Source organism: Colossoma macropomum, unplaced genomic scaffold (assembly GCF_904425465.1).
Source record: "Colossoma macropomum unplaced genomic scaffold, Colossoma_macropomum, whole genome shotgun sequence".
Taxonomy (NCBI): Eukaryota; Metazoa; Chordata; class Actinopteri; order Characiformes; family Serrasalmidae; genus Colossoma; species Colossoma macropomum.
The window spans coordinates 4275330-4291979 of record NW_023494810.1 but is presented as its reverse complement, the minus strand read 5'-3'; the positions used below and the strand labels follow the sequence as shown (position 1 = coordinate 4291979).

General features: G+C 41.0%; 1 protein-coding gene across 1 annotated transcript in view; it reads right to left on the bottom strand.

Annotated features, from left to right (window-relative positions):
* cdk18 (cyclin dependent kinase 18) overlaps positions 1-14869 on the bottom strand; it is a 70796-nt gene extending 55927 nt beyond the window's left edge. Inside the window, exon 1 of the mRNA XM_036559360.1 lies at positions 14508-14869. The gene's annotated coding sequence lies outside the window, so the exon portion shown is untranslated. The remainder of the gene's footprint in view (positions 1-14507) is intronic.
* Positions 14870-16650: the final 1781 nt, after the last annotated feature.

Below are 16650 nucleotides of genomic sequence, written 5' to 3'. Positions count from 1 at the left end.
TGGTTTTCCAGACTGGGTTTACCACTCCTTAAACACAAATATTTGATGCTTCTATGAAACTCAAGCAACGTAATATTATCTTTGTGTGCGGCAGGTTTACAGTAAAGCCAAACTCTAAGAAGTCTGTTAGCTGTTTGTCTCTGTGGGTGACTCACCGGCCTCTGAACTCTGTAAAACAGGCCAACATGATGTTGTGATGGCAGTTGCAACAGCATGGTGGGGGCATTTTTTGTTTGTATAGTTTGTCTGAGGTGACTGCGTCCCACTGTCTGTTGTTAAACTAGTTGGCATTCACGGCAAAAAAGTAACATGACCGAAACTGCAGAGAACACACATTTTAATCCACAATTAATCCAAAATAGTAACTTTACAGGAGAAGGAAAAAACCTAATTTACTTTTAATGAAAGTCAATGGAACCAGACTATGTCCAAGTCATTTTGGGCCGTTTCATATGATCCATTCATCATGAGGTTTACACACAATATAAAGGGCAAAAGACATTTTCAAATTATGTCAAATACTGAAAAATGACCAAAATGGAGATACAACGTATCTATATAAAATGCATATTAGGTTTGCTTCCTGTAGAGGATGTGTCAACTTATTTTGACTTAGAAATTTGACTGGGGTGTTCAAACTTTTGCATATGGCCCTATACTCTTACTGCTGATATATATTGCCATCAAGCTGCACCAGGCAACATCACACATCTAACATTTCTCAAATGTCTCCAGCTTCAAAATGCATTTGTAGTATTTTGGGATTTTAAAAAAAATCTAGTACATCTAAATTCTGATATCAAATGATTTGAAGTTTTTTAAAAGTTGGCTGGAATTTTCCAGCCATGTTTAAAACCGCTACCGCCATGCCGGCAGTCATGATAAATCCTTGGCTTGATTGGCTCTGCTGGATGCCATGTTTAATCTTTTGATTGGCTTCCAATCAATGACAACAACAACATAAAAAAACATGGCCGCTGGTCTGTATACGCTAATCTAATGGACGGGCAGTGCGGTTGACTCCACAGAGGCCTGGAACTTTAAGTTTGTTGACATCTCAAACAATTGACAAGTTGTGTAAGTTTAAACACAACATGTGTGAATTTGTCAGCGGCGACATGTTCAGTTCTAAAGGCACAGCTCCTTAACAATCCAGGATTCATACAAAGGCTTATTATTCAGTGACTACAGGGACTTCAATGTAAACTAATGGAGCTATTCTTAGGTTATAGAAGTGTTTAATAAAACTTTGGACCTGCCAGCTTGATAAGGGGAAAACTGGGTCTGAAATTCTGGTCTGAACCCAAACCCGACCACACCCAAACAGACACCATATAGTCCTAATGATAATACCTGCTAAATGACCTGGCAGCGACAAAGACAGCATTCGTCATATCAATAAACAATGTAAAAAAAATGAATAGCAATTATCAGTTATGTATGCAGTGCCTCTAAACAGGAGTGAGTACAAATTGTCAAAGGTAATAAAAATAGGGAAGAAGAAAACAGGCAGAGCCCTGAATGTGAAACGATGCCTGAGCCTGACCTGAATAGTCAGGTCCCGGTGGGTTCAGACAAATATTTCAAGCTCTAATTATGAGCAAAGGATGTTGCTGACGTCCAGGCCTGTGGTCAGATGAGTTTCCGCATTGCTGGTTCACACGCTAGGCAGGGCCGCTCATTCATGCACCCGCCTGCTCTGGCCCGGGGCAAGTGCACTGCGTACGGGGCCTAGCGCTCTCAGCGCGGACGACCTTGTTGCTTTCATTCACCACACAGCAACAAGCTTTGAGCTTAGCAAAATAAAAAAGGGCCATTCGCCTGTCCTCCTCGGCGCATTCCAGCTGTATGTGCTTGATTAAGTGTGAATTATAAGTGTGTGTGTGGGGGGGGTGGGATAATGATGCCTTTACAGCACATTAGCAGAGCCTCAGGTGGCATCTTCACTTAGCGTGTTGGAGTGTAACTGACCTAGTGCTGTATTCCATAAAAGCCCAATAGCTGGAAAATTGAGATGTCTCCACAAGATGGATGGTCATTCTCACTTGAATGTTCCCTCAATACAATATTCCGGCCTGTCAGATCGCGATTCGTGCAACTAAACCAAGACAAATGAGCGGCACGCGCACGCGAACAACTTAATATCAGGCCCGGTTACAAATGATGGCGCGAGAAGGCTATTTGTCATCGCTGTCAGCTCAATGTGTGTGGCGGACATGGATAAACATGCATATCGCCTTCGCCGAGATATTAGTGTCTTTTTGGTGAAGTGTGACTGCGGATGATGCCTTTGTGTTGTGGTGTGAGTTTGTGGTTATGTAATTTTCCCCTCGTTCGCTGTTATTTTCCAGCAGATCTTGTCATGTGTCCAACATCTAAGCTCACATGCAGTGCGGACGGTGGGAGAAGCATACATTATTAGCAGGCTGTCCTCGTGCTGGCGTCTGCATCTACCCCCTCCCTCCTCAACATGAGGCAATAAACATGACCTTTTGTTTTATTCTCTCTTTCTTTCTCATGGCCAGTGGCGGAGATGTCTCATGCCACAACAAGAAGCTCTTTCTTTAGTTGCATGAATGTTAAAAACCCTCTGTCTTGTGTTCATCGCGCTCCAACAACAACTCCAGTGTTTAAAGCATAATATTAGGCCACCTAACATAAGTCTGCTGCTCGGGTCATGCAAAGTATGTGCGCTCTCTCAACAAGCCAAGTGCTTTTTATTGTTTTTTTAAAGGGACTGGGGGCACTTAAATTGTCACGTTGTAATGTTATGACCCTTGAGACTAGTAGAGTGAGTACGGGCCTGCTGGGAACTTTTGTGAGTCTAATATTGGCCCAACTCTCAACCCTCTAGAGCAGGGGTGTCAAACACAACCACTAGAAGGGCCATATTAAATAGTATCAACAATTCTGTGGGCCAGCGAGCGACTATGTTTTATTTCTTTTTTAATTAATGTTCTGCTATAAATCAAACTGACCACGGTTTATTAAAAATACACAAAAACTTCAACAGTAAAATACAGGCACTTGTAGTAGATCTTGAAATATTAAATATAAACAGACCAAGACATTTTGGACAATTCTGTGGGAACAGTTTGGTGAAGAACCTTTTCTGTTCCAGCATGACTGAGCCCCAGTGCATAAAGTAGCTCCATAAAGGCCTGGCTGGGTGAGTTTGGTGTGGAAGAACCTGACTGGCCCTCACAGAGCCCTGACCTCAGCCCCAACGAACATCAGTGTTTGACCTCACAGATGCTCTTCTGGATGAACGGGCAAAAATTCCCACAGACTCTCTCCACAATCTTGTAGAAAGCTTCCCAGAAGAGTGGAAGCCGTTACGTCTATGGATTTAGAATGAGATGTCATAAAAGCTCCTGTAGGTGTAATAATAGGTCTAATAGCGGCCCAACTCTCAACCCTCTAGGGCAGTGGTGTCAAACTCAACCACTAGAAGGGTCACATTAAAAATATCAAATATAACAGATCTGTGGGCCAGAGAGCGACTATGTTTTATTTCTTTTTTAATTAACGTTTTGCTATAAACCAAACTGACCACTGTTTATTCAAAATACGCAAAAACTTCAACAGTAAAATACAGACACTTGTAGTAGATCTTGAAATATCACATGAAAACCTAAATTGTTAAAAAATTAAATGTCCCCAGGTGCTCGGTCATCTAAACCCACCTATTTGCTAGATTCAGACACCTGGCATCTTCTCTTTGCTGCAAATTCATCAATACTTGGGCTCAGTTTCTGAGCTGCTGAGCTGGCGTTAAGTGTTTATACTGGCTGAACTGCAGTTAGTTGTAGTTGTAGAATTGTGTAAAATTAAGGTGTAACTGCTCTCCCATAGATTGTTGTTGGGGTGAGAAAGTCTTAGTGCACATTACGTTGCAGTGCATGCTGGGGACTGTAGTGCAGTGCATTGTGAAACACTGTGAAACAAACATTAACAAATATTAACAGAACATTAAAATACTCTTGCGGGCCGGATAGCATTGTGCTGCGGACCTGATCTGGCGCGCGGGCCTTGTGTTTGACACATGTTGATTCCTAGGAATTTTCAGATTTACAGGATTATTGATCAAAACCAAAAACCAAAACATTTTCATAAAAATGACAATTACCAGTTCACTTCATTTTAACCCATACGGAAATCTGATGGCCATTTATGTACATATATCATAAAGAGCCAGGCTTATATTTCAATATATGTGTACATATATGTTACGTACAAATATGTAAGCATCAAATATTGGACATATATGCATAATATATGCATCATACATGTATGCCTTATATGTGGTTGAATACATCCCAATTATAATTGTTACTAACCCATTTGCTTTCAATTTTAATGTGTCTGTGAACAATATTCTTATTTATTTCATATGTTAATGCTTTTATTGTATAGCTTACAATGTGCATGTGTTTAGAGTTTAGTTAGGTTAGGAAGTGTCTGGAAGAAAACCGTATATAACATGAAGTTAGCATATATGAGTAATATGTGAATTTACATATTGTTAAATATATGTGTTACACATATATGCTTGTATATGTTTCTAAATAGCTTAAATATATATCTTATATATTTAAAAACGGCCTATTTCAAGTAAGTTGCCCAACGTGTTACATATATGTCCATATGTGACAAATACAAGCTGGATATAAGGGAAATCCATATATACTAATATACATCATATATTTGAAACCTATATATTGCCATATATCAGATTTCAGTGTAGGAAAGGCCAGTCTCATTTCTGTAATATGAAAACAAAACCAAGTGATAGAACTCAACACAGAGCTGTCAGCCCAGCACTGAAGGGAAAACAGGCATTGCAATTGGCATCTAACGATAAAAGTGTTGGCTTACTGGGTTTTTAAGAATCATGTCAAGCATATAGCTAAAGGCTGCACAATTAGCCTACGATACAATTTTGCAAGCCTCTCTCTATTTCTTTAAAAAGGCTAGATATGTAAAATTATATCCAAACTACAATAATCAAACACAAGTTTATTTGGCTTTGTTTTTAACTGCTAAACAACATCGAGTTGCCGTTTTAATCGTTTTTTGAAATGCCCTCACCCACTTTGACTCACCACTCGGTTGGGATATGCATCACACCTACATTAGACAAGTGGCCACTCGTGGCAGGAGGAAAGGAGGGGACAGTGAGGAGTGGATTATTCAAATTGGGCGCACTCACCCTCGGCAGGTTAGCCTCAGTGAGCTAATCGGTTATCCGTGCAAACGTGCGATGTAAAAATACATGAATTTTGTGAATAATTGCTTTGTGTGGCTGTTAAGTTAGTGTAGAGCCATGGTGTAGCTGTTAGCTGAATAGCCTTTAGCATGGTAACCAGCTAGCTATTAGATTAAAGTGATAAAGTTGTATTAGCAGTCATGTATAAGAGACAGAGTACATACATACATACATCATCTAAACCGCTTATCCTTCTGGGTCGTGGTGGGTGCTGGAGCCTATGCCAGCTGTCATTGGGCGGATGGCAGGATACACCCTGGACAGGTCGCCAGTCCATCGCAGGGCAGACAGACAGACATACACAGTCACACACTCACTCACACCTAGGGGCAATTTTGGCATGTCCAATTAGCTTCACTGCATGTCTTTGGACTGTGGGAGGAAACCGGAGTACCCGGAGGAAACCCACGCAGACGAAGGGAGAACAGGCAAACTCCACACAGAAATGACCCTGGTCACCCGGCCAGGAATCGAACCCAGGCCATTCTTGCTGTGAGGTGACAGCGCTACCCACTGCACCACCGTGCCGCCAGAGACAGAGTAGTTTGCTGTAGTTTACTGCTATGACTAAGAAACAGTTTTGTTTGTCGTTTTCTTCAGTTCTGAAAAGTGAAATGCTTCAGGTCACAATGATTTCCAGGCAAGTTCTTCTGCCAAAGTTGACCCTTGTGTTCATTCGAACCCTCACCCCTCTGAGGGCTCATCTAATAATTTACCTGAGCTAATAAAGAAATGGAGGGGCTCTTATGATGATGAGGGGAAATGGTGAGGCCAAGTGAACAAGAGAATGTTAAAACTGGTACTGAAATGGGCAGTGAGCTTTGGTCAGTGTAGCTGAGAGACTGACACAAGCTGGAAAGGGGGAAATAGATAACAGGCTAGCTGACTGGTCTAGCTTAGAGGCTGCAACCCAAATGTTAAGAAGAGCCATTTTGTCCTTTTTAACTAAATCAAACCAACTTGAGAGCAACATTTTATGTCCATTTTACCATCTTGGCTGTAAATATGTCTCAGTATGTGCTGATGTACTAGTATAGACTAAAAATATAATATAAACGAAAACACAGACTTACTTTGCTCTGCTTTAAGCTTTAGCTCAGCTATAGCCGCTTTTCTCACATCTCCGGCAGGAAACTTTTCCGCAACAGTAGAACAGTTTCTTGTAAAATGTCTCTCAATGTTTGATTTTTTACGAGGCTGAAGTCGCTTCTCATTCGCCAGCTTCTTGTTCAAATTTTCCCGTTCCACCTTAAATGGTGCCTGAGGCACCAGAATGTAACTGCTGCACCATTTAAGGTGGAACGGGACAATTCGAACAAGAAGCTGGAGAACGAGAATCTGACTTCAGCTTCACGACTTTTGTTTGACTGTTTCTAACTGCACATTAAACGTATCAGGAAAACCAGCTGGAGTGATTATAAATGCAAATAAGTCCATTCGTCAAATTATCAATGTTCATCTTAAATCTCTCTCTTTGTCTTTTCATTAACTACTAGCTAGGTGAGATTGTTGCCTGTGTTGCTATGTTGACCAGCAGTCTGCGCTGATCTTCAGGGTTAAAGGGTGAATTAGCAGTTCTACATTAACTCCAGAGTTTAAGACCATTTATTGTTAAACTGTGTTGAACAATCAGCAGAGCTTTATTTTACTGTAAAGGAGGATTATTTTTTTTTTACCTATAAATCTAATTCTGCTGTGGAGCCGAAACAGAGCAGTAAAAGAACATGAATAAATGAAGATTTTAAAAGATTTACATCTTAACTTTATGTCTATATCAACTGTGTAGGTAAGCAAAAATTCTGACTCCATACGCTATAACAATTGGTCAGTTCAGCCTAAAACAACTCATGTGGTAACAAGTAAATTAACTAGTTTTATTCAAACTTTATTCAAACGTAGTTCAATTGCTTGTCATTTTTAAGGTTGAACTGACAAGTAATTACAGTATACATGTCTTTATATATGATAAACAGCATTTCTGAACAGTCTGGATGAGGCAAGTTTCATTTAGGCATTCATCATAAAAAGACTTACAAATGAAAAAAATTATATTTTGTTAAAAAGACTATATAATGATCTAAATGCAATTTACACCAAATGTTGTGGTACTCCTTGTGTTTTGTCAGAATTCTTAGGAAATTAGGGCCGCAGTGGGTTAAAAACACTCCTGAGTGAAGTTCTTGACTTCCAAACTGGATTTGCAAGAACTGTAGGAAATCAGCTGTCACAGTTATGAGCTGTATTTACTGAAAACAGGGCTCACCAGCTATGGTAAACATTACGTGGGAGGAACTGCAACTGAGATAATCGTGTCTGATAAAGGTGGCAGTAAGTCGTCTCATCCATTATTGCATTTACACATATAGGATTGTCGCCATAACTGTTCAGATCTGAGCTTTTAATGACTGGAATTAAACATGTTGGCAGAAATCTCTGCTGTTGGCAGAACAGCTTTTAGTACTGCGACATCACAGACCTTTGAAGATTACTACTTTTAGCAAGCAGCAAATGGAAGATCTGTTCATATATCAGTATTAATTTCTCACTAGCCAGTTTTCTCACTTTAAATTAGATTAGATTATTAAATTAATGAAATGTTTATTTGTGGAGCAACACATCTGCTTCTTTTGCCTTCAACTAATCATTGTCTTTCTAGTTGACCGTCCAGTCCTGCAGTTGTTTGTCTGGGCCTTTAAACCATATTTGCACATTTACAGTGAGTCCGGATCAGTTTATATCAAGCACAGCGGTGCCATAAAATCATCAGATATATCACATACACAGTATATTTTCCTCCAAGCACCAAGGCAGTATGTTCTCTGCTGAAAGCACCGGTCTCCTGCTGACAGGCTAGAGGCCGTGTACAAATTTTATGACCTATAAATGGCCTCAACAAGATATGATTTAGTGAAACACAATTGTGTTGACAGTTTAACGGCCAGCACCACTGCTCCATGTACGGCTCTGTTTGCACTGGGGTGTGACTTTTAGCGCTTATTCCCTCTGACGTCCCCACACGGCCTCAGAGGAGCTCGCTTTTTCCCGCTGATCTGAAAGCAGCTGCGGGCTTTCTGTTCGTGTTACGCAACAGTGGAGCTGAGGTAAAGGGAACCGGCCCTAGGTCAGGGTGGAAGAGCCAGCAGTGCTGCATTAACGGGAATATGCATTATGATGAATCATTATGGACTCTTATGACTCACACCCTCGGTGATGATTCGTAATTAATTCCAAAGGTGCTTTTTTAATAAGCTTGCTTACCTTTAGAGCATAACACTATTCAAAATCTAATTACTCTAAAATCAGAACTCTAGACAGAGACATGAACACCGGGACCAGAAAAAAGCAATTAAGCAGGCAACAGTCTGCATCCATATGAGTATCCTGGATTCTATGCAGGTGATTGATGAAGAGAAAAGGCTTGAAAATAAAAGAGCTGGAATCGGTCATTGTTTTGTTCAATTAATCTGCGAGATTACCTCCAGAGGAGCGAAAGCCACACACAAAGACCTGTGTTGTATTTTGATTCATTTGGCATGAACCACACTAAAGGGGTTTTGAATAAGCTGCTATAGAAACAAAAGGCGGCTACTGTGGGAAACTTTTCTTACGCAGTTAAAAAATCTTTTAAAAAGTTGAAGTGTGTATTTAAAGAGAGTCTTAACTAATGCATCATACAATACAGATTTGTCACAACCAGGAGCAACACAGTCAAGTTTGACCACCCTTTCAATTAACAGACAAAACTTCCATTCCAAGTACTAAAATTACAGAAATGTACACAAAAGCCAACCAACACGAAGTGTATCAAATCAATTAGTTTATTTTGCTCACCTACTGCCACTTTAATGTTTCCAGCCTTATAATCTTAACGCCAACCAGTTACAGCCTTGTCCTCCCAACAAAAGCTGTTCCCAGAGTGGTCACTGACATTATGTTCCCCTTTAAAGAGACGCTACATTCACACCAACCACTACCCAAACACAACTAAGCTGCCTTGTGAATTTCTCTCTCAGGTGTATCTAAAATAGCTAAAGAAGGTATTTAGATACACTTAAGAAAGTTTAGATACGCATAAGAAAGAGGAAAGTCAAAGCACAATAAGTGAAAAAAAGAAAACACTTTCCAAAACTTTCAAAAAAAGTTTAGAGTTATGAAATTAATGGAAGCTTTAGTGAAAGTTCTGCCAGGAAGACTCTAATGCTACGTCAATCATTGGTCCTGACCAATCATAGGCGTTAAAACGACTCAACTTGCGTACCTATTCAGCTGCTTCTTTCAGGTGCCTACATTTTGAAGTTCCCCTCCTTCCTCCCCACCACCACCAGTTGGGTCCCAGCCTGGCTGTCCAGGGGTAGGCTCCGCCCCTGCTTTCTCTATCCCGCAGGATCAGTGAGGGTCTCGTTGCTCCAAGACCTGGACCGAGGACGGGGCCTACGCCAAAGACTCTCTCATTTCCACTGAATTGTTATCCTTCAACATGTAAAACTCCATTGAGGATACAAAAAAATCCTCCTTCACTCTTGCCTCCTGAGTCTTCCTGGCACAACTGTAAATTCAGGGGGGTGGGGGGGGGCATGCCTGAAACCCCTTCTCCTTCCAATCTTATCCAATCCATTCTTCTCTGCCTTTTGTTTCCCATAATAAAGTTTGCTCAATTTCCACCACCTCCCTGGTCCTCCTCAGGTCTATCTTTCAGTCCTACCACCATCCAAAATCCAGAGGGTTCAGCCTTCTGCCCAGAACTGCAGCCCAAATTTGCCAGTCCCATCCCTCAATCACAGCCTCCCCTCATACTACCACCAGTTGAAAGCATGGTCTGAACTCTTAAATCAAAAGATATAGAGAAAATGGGATTCCTAACAACCTTTCATCTTTGAGAGAACAAAGAGAGAAAACAGTCCATTTACACTTACGGCATTGGGCAGACATGTTTTTCCAGAGTGACTTACAATTTGATCATTTCACACAGGTGGGTGAAGGCAGTGTTAGGAGTCTTGCCCAAGGACTGGTATACTGGTATAGTGTAGGGTGCTGGCCCAAGTGGGGGACTGAACCCCAGTATACTATACCAACCATCCACAGGTGTTAATGTCCATTGTTCCACTGTGACAAGACAACTCAACATTATGGATCTTAAAGGATGTGTAGCTGCCAAGACGCCTCACTGAGAAAAGACGAAAATGTTCACTAGACCACTGAAACTGGACTCCAGACCTCAAAATCAGTGACTGTGTTTGGGATTATTTGTATGGTGAAAACGCAACCAACATCTAAGACTGAACTTTGGAGGTATGGAAGATATTCCAGCTGTAATAAAGGGAAAGAGTGGACACACTGAATACTGAAAAAATATTACATTTAGTTGTTGAGGCTTCTGTATAATTTTCTGCTAAACATGTTTTCTGCGTTTTTCTCTGATGCTGAAAAATGATCTTATACATAATGGCTGAGTGGTCTCTGACTTTTGCACAGTACTGTAGTACTATATGCAACATAACACAGCCAAAGTTACAACTCTGCGTACCACATTAGACCTGTGTTAGTTTCAGAATTTCATGTCCTGAGTTTAAACCCTGAAAACAGGAGGGGCTTCAAGAGTGGACAGTTCACACTAAGCAACTCTGTCAAGACCATTGCTACTGACACTTTAAGATGAGACAAAAAAATACTACATTAAATAAACAACATAAAAACCAAAGACGCAATATTAAAACCGTTTTTCTTGATGTCCACTGACAACTGCTGTCAACCATAAGCGTGTCTAGCCTCTTTTAACGGTGCTCAAGCTGAATCACGGATCACTCTTTATGTTGTTATTGTTTATTGTTTACTGTTATTGTATTTGCTATCTGATGTTTTTTTTAATCTAGTAAGCCAATGTTGCGGGTTGTCAATCAACGACCGTCCACTGTTTGAATTCGAGTGAGAGAAGTGAGCTGTTGTGCCACTGGTAGGCCTATGCGTTGATATTAAAGCCAAGGTGCTACACTAGTACTGTCTGTATGTGTATCAGCTAATTAATGTTATCGAATGATTGAAGATATGATGAGAAAAAAAACTCACTGGGTGCTCAGCACCCCTAAAACTCTGATCTTAGAATCGCCTATTTGGATATTTGGCTATGGCAGTGGTGATTAGACAGTATGGACTGAAAACTCCTGACTGATGTCAAACACTTCTGTATATATTGTTAGTTTGTCAGTCCAGTTTTCTAAACACAAATAAAGAAAGTTGTGGCTGTACAGTGCACGATGCTAACGTGCTAACACTATATTTCCATACACATATCCTTTCCCATTGCCCTCCACTTCAGCCATATGATGTGTATAAGTGGTTGGGGCTTCTTATACATTTAATTATGCCTCTATCCAGCTCCTCTCATCCCTCTTAGACCTGTGCTGACATCATCAGAAGCCTGCTCCAATAGGAAGAGAGCTGAGCAATAGCCTGCTCGAAATGTTCGGTAAGTTGTCTAATTACTCCCAGTGCATGCCTAGATCCCATGTGGAGACCCAAAATGCCATAAAGTCATTCCGACCATCAATAAGCGAAATGAATGTTTGTGGAAGTGAGGAATTTTGTAGAATCGTTAGCTGAGCAAACATTTGAAGCCTGGAAGGGCTGTGAATGTGAATCTTATTCCCACCAATGGATCAGCAGTGACCTTTTTTCCTGCTTTGATATTGACCATCCGTTCATTGACTAGCAGTGTTTTTCTGGATTCCGTTTCTGTGGCCTTGTATATGGCTAAAGCACTCACAGGCTACTCATGGGTCAGCCTAGCTGACAAAGTTACAGCCCATGTCATTAAGGGCCTTGTCAAAAACGAGCACGCTTGTTAGCATTGATGAACAGCATTGTGGGTTTGCACTGAATGTCAATCAGTGCTCGCTGGCGATAGCGATGAGTGCTAGCATTGTGCAGCGGTGAAAAGGGGCCATTAGTGCACAGGGCCGCGAGCGCTGATGTCAGTGAAGCGTGAGAGAAAGCGCTGGGGACAGATGGTGAAGAGGGCGGACTGAGAGATGCTTACCACCTCTGGCCTGTACTCTGATGGCCATGTTGGTTTGACCTTATTTCAAGCCACATTATGGGCTCTGACTTCGAAGAAACCGTCATCTAGTGGGCAGGAGACCTTACAGAAGCATATTTGCTCTGGATGCTGTTTTCTTGCTGTGGCAGGAAGACCTGGACACCCCATAGCTACACTGCAGCACTTATGAATGTGTTCTCATTCCTCCAGAACCCAGCGGAGTCTGATATTGTTTTCGGACTGATTATCACCAGAAGGGAAATGAATGTTCTTCCATGTCTTGCCTCAGTTCTCAATCATCTTGTATGTTCCGACAGTGATGTCTGTCAGCCTCCCTCTCGCTAGCTGACTTTCTGGTTCACCCTCAGAACCCATGGTCTTTTAAATAGCTTTTTCATTTAGGAATTTGCCCATTTCATTCCTCCAAGGTAATTTCTCCCACACTCTTCAACCGGCTCAGTGTGAGGTGCAATTTGTCTCCAATAAGCAATAAAGCCCCCTATTTGTCACTGTTTGCCGAGACTCAGCTGTGCAATTATCTGCAATCACCTTCTAGAGGAGCTTCAACACAGCTATGCAGAAGAATTACATGAGGTAGAAGTAAAAGCAAATATGGAGAAAAGGCCATTTGGGCTTCCTCTGTCACGCAACGTTTGGCAGACTAGGCTAGTCTAGACCTCATGGCTGGTAGATATGGGGTTCTGTACTTTCCATCTGGTTTAGAATTTGACAGAACCTTTTTTATGTTTCAGATTTGAAGTTTGCCTCCACAGTTTTCCTCTTGGCCAACCGCTTTAAGCTTATCAACTCCAAATTTGAGATAAATTTAGTTTGGAGAGTTCATCTGAGGGCAACTGACTCAGCTGTTCCAAACGAGTCTATGGAGACAAACGGAGATCAGAGCTTTCCTTGAAGTTTCAACGTTTCAAACGAATTATGCTACTTCCTCAAACTCATCAAAGAAAGTCTCAAAGTTTCTGATTTATGCATTTCATATTATGCACCCTGTGTAGTTTAGCCACTTTTCTAACCATCTCTGCTGTGGCAAATCTGAGAAGTTCCCCCGGTTGTCAAGTTGGGGACGAGTTTGTCGGTGCGTGACTGTGCCCAGAGATAGCTAGCTCTGTTTGTTCTCTTTGCTTCTCTCATTTGATGATACTCTGCTGGTTTATTTATAGCTGTACTCTCCTTTCTAATTAGGTAGAGCCTACAGCCTATTGTTGCCCCATTCCACTGGACCTGCTTTCCCATTAGCGTGATTAACTGATTGTGTGTATGTGTTTCAGAGTTTGTGCGACTTTGGATGTGCGTCTTTGCGAAGAGTTCATTCAGACAGGTTGTCATAAGTGGACAAGTTATGTAGACACTGTAATTTCTCCCATCTGAGCTGTGTGATGAAAGTGCACAATGAAAGATTCAGCAAACATTCATAATTCTGGCACTTTTAGTGCACAATGCTGGGAAGTGTGAGGCTGTATATGTGTCAAAACACAAGATGCAGAACAAAGTACACAATAAGTCTCCATATATATATATATATATATATATATATATACATAGCAAACTACTCTTTAAAACAAGCCCCTTCCTGTCTTGACACGTCTGAAACAACAACAGAAGTCCAGTAAAAGGATGTAATGAGCATGTAAGTATACACATATATATACATACATAATATATATATATATATATATATATATATATATATATGTATACTTACATGCTCATTACACAACAAAGTAGCAAACTACCACTCAAAACAAGCCCCTTCCTGTCTTGCCATATCTGAAACAACAACTGCAGTCTCCAGTTTAAGCATGTAATGAGCATGTAAGTATACACATATATATGCATACATTTATTTATTTATTTATTTATTTATTTATATATGTATACTTACATGCTCATTACACAACAAAGTAGCAAACTATCCTACAAAACAAACCCCTTCCTGTCTTGCCATGTCTGAAACAACAACTGCAGTCCAGATCAACAATAATAGCTATTCCTGTTCCTCCACAGACAGCTCATTGAATTAGTCAACAATCAGCAGACTAGCACGCAGCCCATCAGCACATCATGACCCCTTCCAGCCTGCCTCACACCGGCAGGCATGACTAGCCCTCAGACAAAAGTACCAGGTTCCTCTTATAAATAGCACTACAGCGGCACAGACAGCGCAGTTGAGCGTGAGTTCATACTTACAGTAGTGGAGGTGACTGCAGGAGAGAAGCAGAAGCCCGTCTCTCGCTGCACTGCTGCCACTGAGACAGGGAGAGTGAGAGGCAGGAGGAGGAGGAGGAGGTGGGGGGGCCTCCAGCTCTGTGGCAGCAGACGCAGATAATCCACAACTGGACGTGTCTTATTTAGTAGGCGTGAAGTGGACGCAGACTCAAGCTCACTCGTCCCCCCCCTTGTCTCCACAGGCTGCTGCTTCTATCCCCTGCTTTTCATGCAAGATCCACTCCCCCCCCTCGTCCTCCTGTCAGGAGAAGAAAGACAGAGAGAGACAGAGAGAGAGAGAGAGAGGGGAGGCAAAAGAGAAACAACTGAAAATATAAAAGAAAAAAAAAATACAGGAAGCAAGTGTGTCTCTCTGAAGGATTTTATAATCAGCCTCAGTCTCCACCTCCACTTGGCTGTCTCCCCGCCCCTATTGTTATAGCAACGGCCAATCAGGAAGCCCCGTCGCGCAAGCCTTCTCTGCCTGCAGCCAGCCTCTGATTCTCTCACACCAGCTAATGCAATATGGCTGTGTATGTATATGTGAAGTGTGTGTGTGTGTGTGTGCGTGTGTGTGTGTGTGTGTGTGTGTGTGCGTGATGGCTGTGGCTTCTTTAAATAGCAAATGTGACCAGTGGAGGCTAAACTAGACTACCGCTACAGGCTCTGAATGCACTTTCTCTCTGTCCTCACACGCGCACAAAAACCTGTCCTGCAGTTAAAGGTCCTTTACTTGAACTGCAGCCATGTAATTACATTAAAAGAGTGCATATTACCCATAATAGCTCAATGAACAATGGAAGGCAATCAAACAATGTGAATGCTTTTCTAACAAAAAGTTATCATTACTTTTGGAGTTACAGAACTGTGAAGACATGAATAAAAATATTAATGAAACAAATCTCATCACTGATAATTAGCCAAAACATTTTTATAGCCTATTAGAGTACAAAGAAGAATGTCTCATTATGAAAGATAATCATATTTCCTCTGAGCGGCTGTGAAGCGTCACATGAAAGTGTTCAAAAGCAGCAGACGACATCACAACGGACAATAAACCCTCCCGTCCGGAAACTACTGCACGCAAACACGGCACAATGACAGGCAAGAGGTTATATAACTGCGCGATGAGCAATGAATGTGTTTGAATGGGATGTTATGGCATAAACAATGACTAGTACCTGTAATATAATGTTGAAAAAACAGCGTTGAAAGAAATGAATGCTTTTAATTAAGTGTGTTCTATTCTACTGAAGATGTTCCGAAGAAAATCTGCTCCAAAAGCAAATAAACGTTTAATTACGGTACTGTGCAGAAGCCAGAGACCACCCTTCATTTACAAACCTCACTTCTGGAGAAGTTGGGACGTTGTGGAAAATGCAATAAAAACAATGAATTTCTTAATTAACAGTTAATTCTCTGGATTCTTTATTGGCAAACGTATAAAGAAAAGATTTCCAGTGTTTTCACTGACCAACTTCATTGTATTTTGTAAACATAAATACATATAGAATTTGATGCTTGTAACACAAGTTTGGACAGAGGCAGGAGTTACATCACCTTTACTCTTACTTACACTGGTTAATCGTCTGGGAACTGAGGATATTACTAATTGTTGCAGCTTTGCAAGTGGAATTTTTGCTCAGTAGTCCGCAGTTGTCATTGTCTCATTCATCTCATACATTTTCAATAGAAGACAGATCTAGACTGGAGGCAGGCCAGTCAAGCACATGCACTCTCTGTCTACTGTATGTATGTTGTAGCACCTGCAGAATGAGGCCTGGCATTCCTGGGAAAGGATGTTGTCTTCATGGCAGCATATGTCTCGCTAAAATCCCAATATATGCCTCCATGTCAATGGTACCTTCATACATAACGCTGTTGTTGGAAGAAAACCTCGTATCTACAAAATTATAACTTTACAGGGGAAGAAAAAACCTACTTTTAATTTTAATGTAAGTCAATGGAACCAGACTTTTTTCCAAGTCATTTTGGGTCATTTATTTTAGTCCATTCATCATTAAATTTACATACAATGCAAAAGGCAACAGGTATTTTCAAATTATGTCAAAACCTGAAAACATCAAAAATGGAAATATGAGGTTTTTTTTTGACAACAACAATA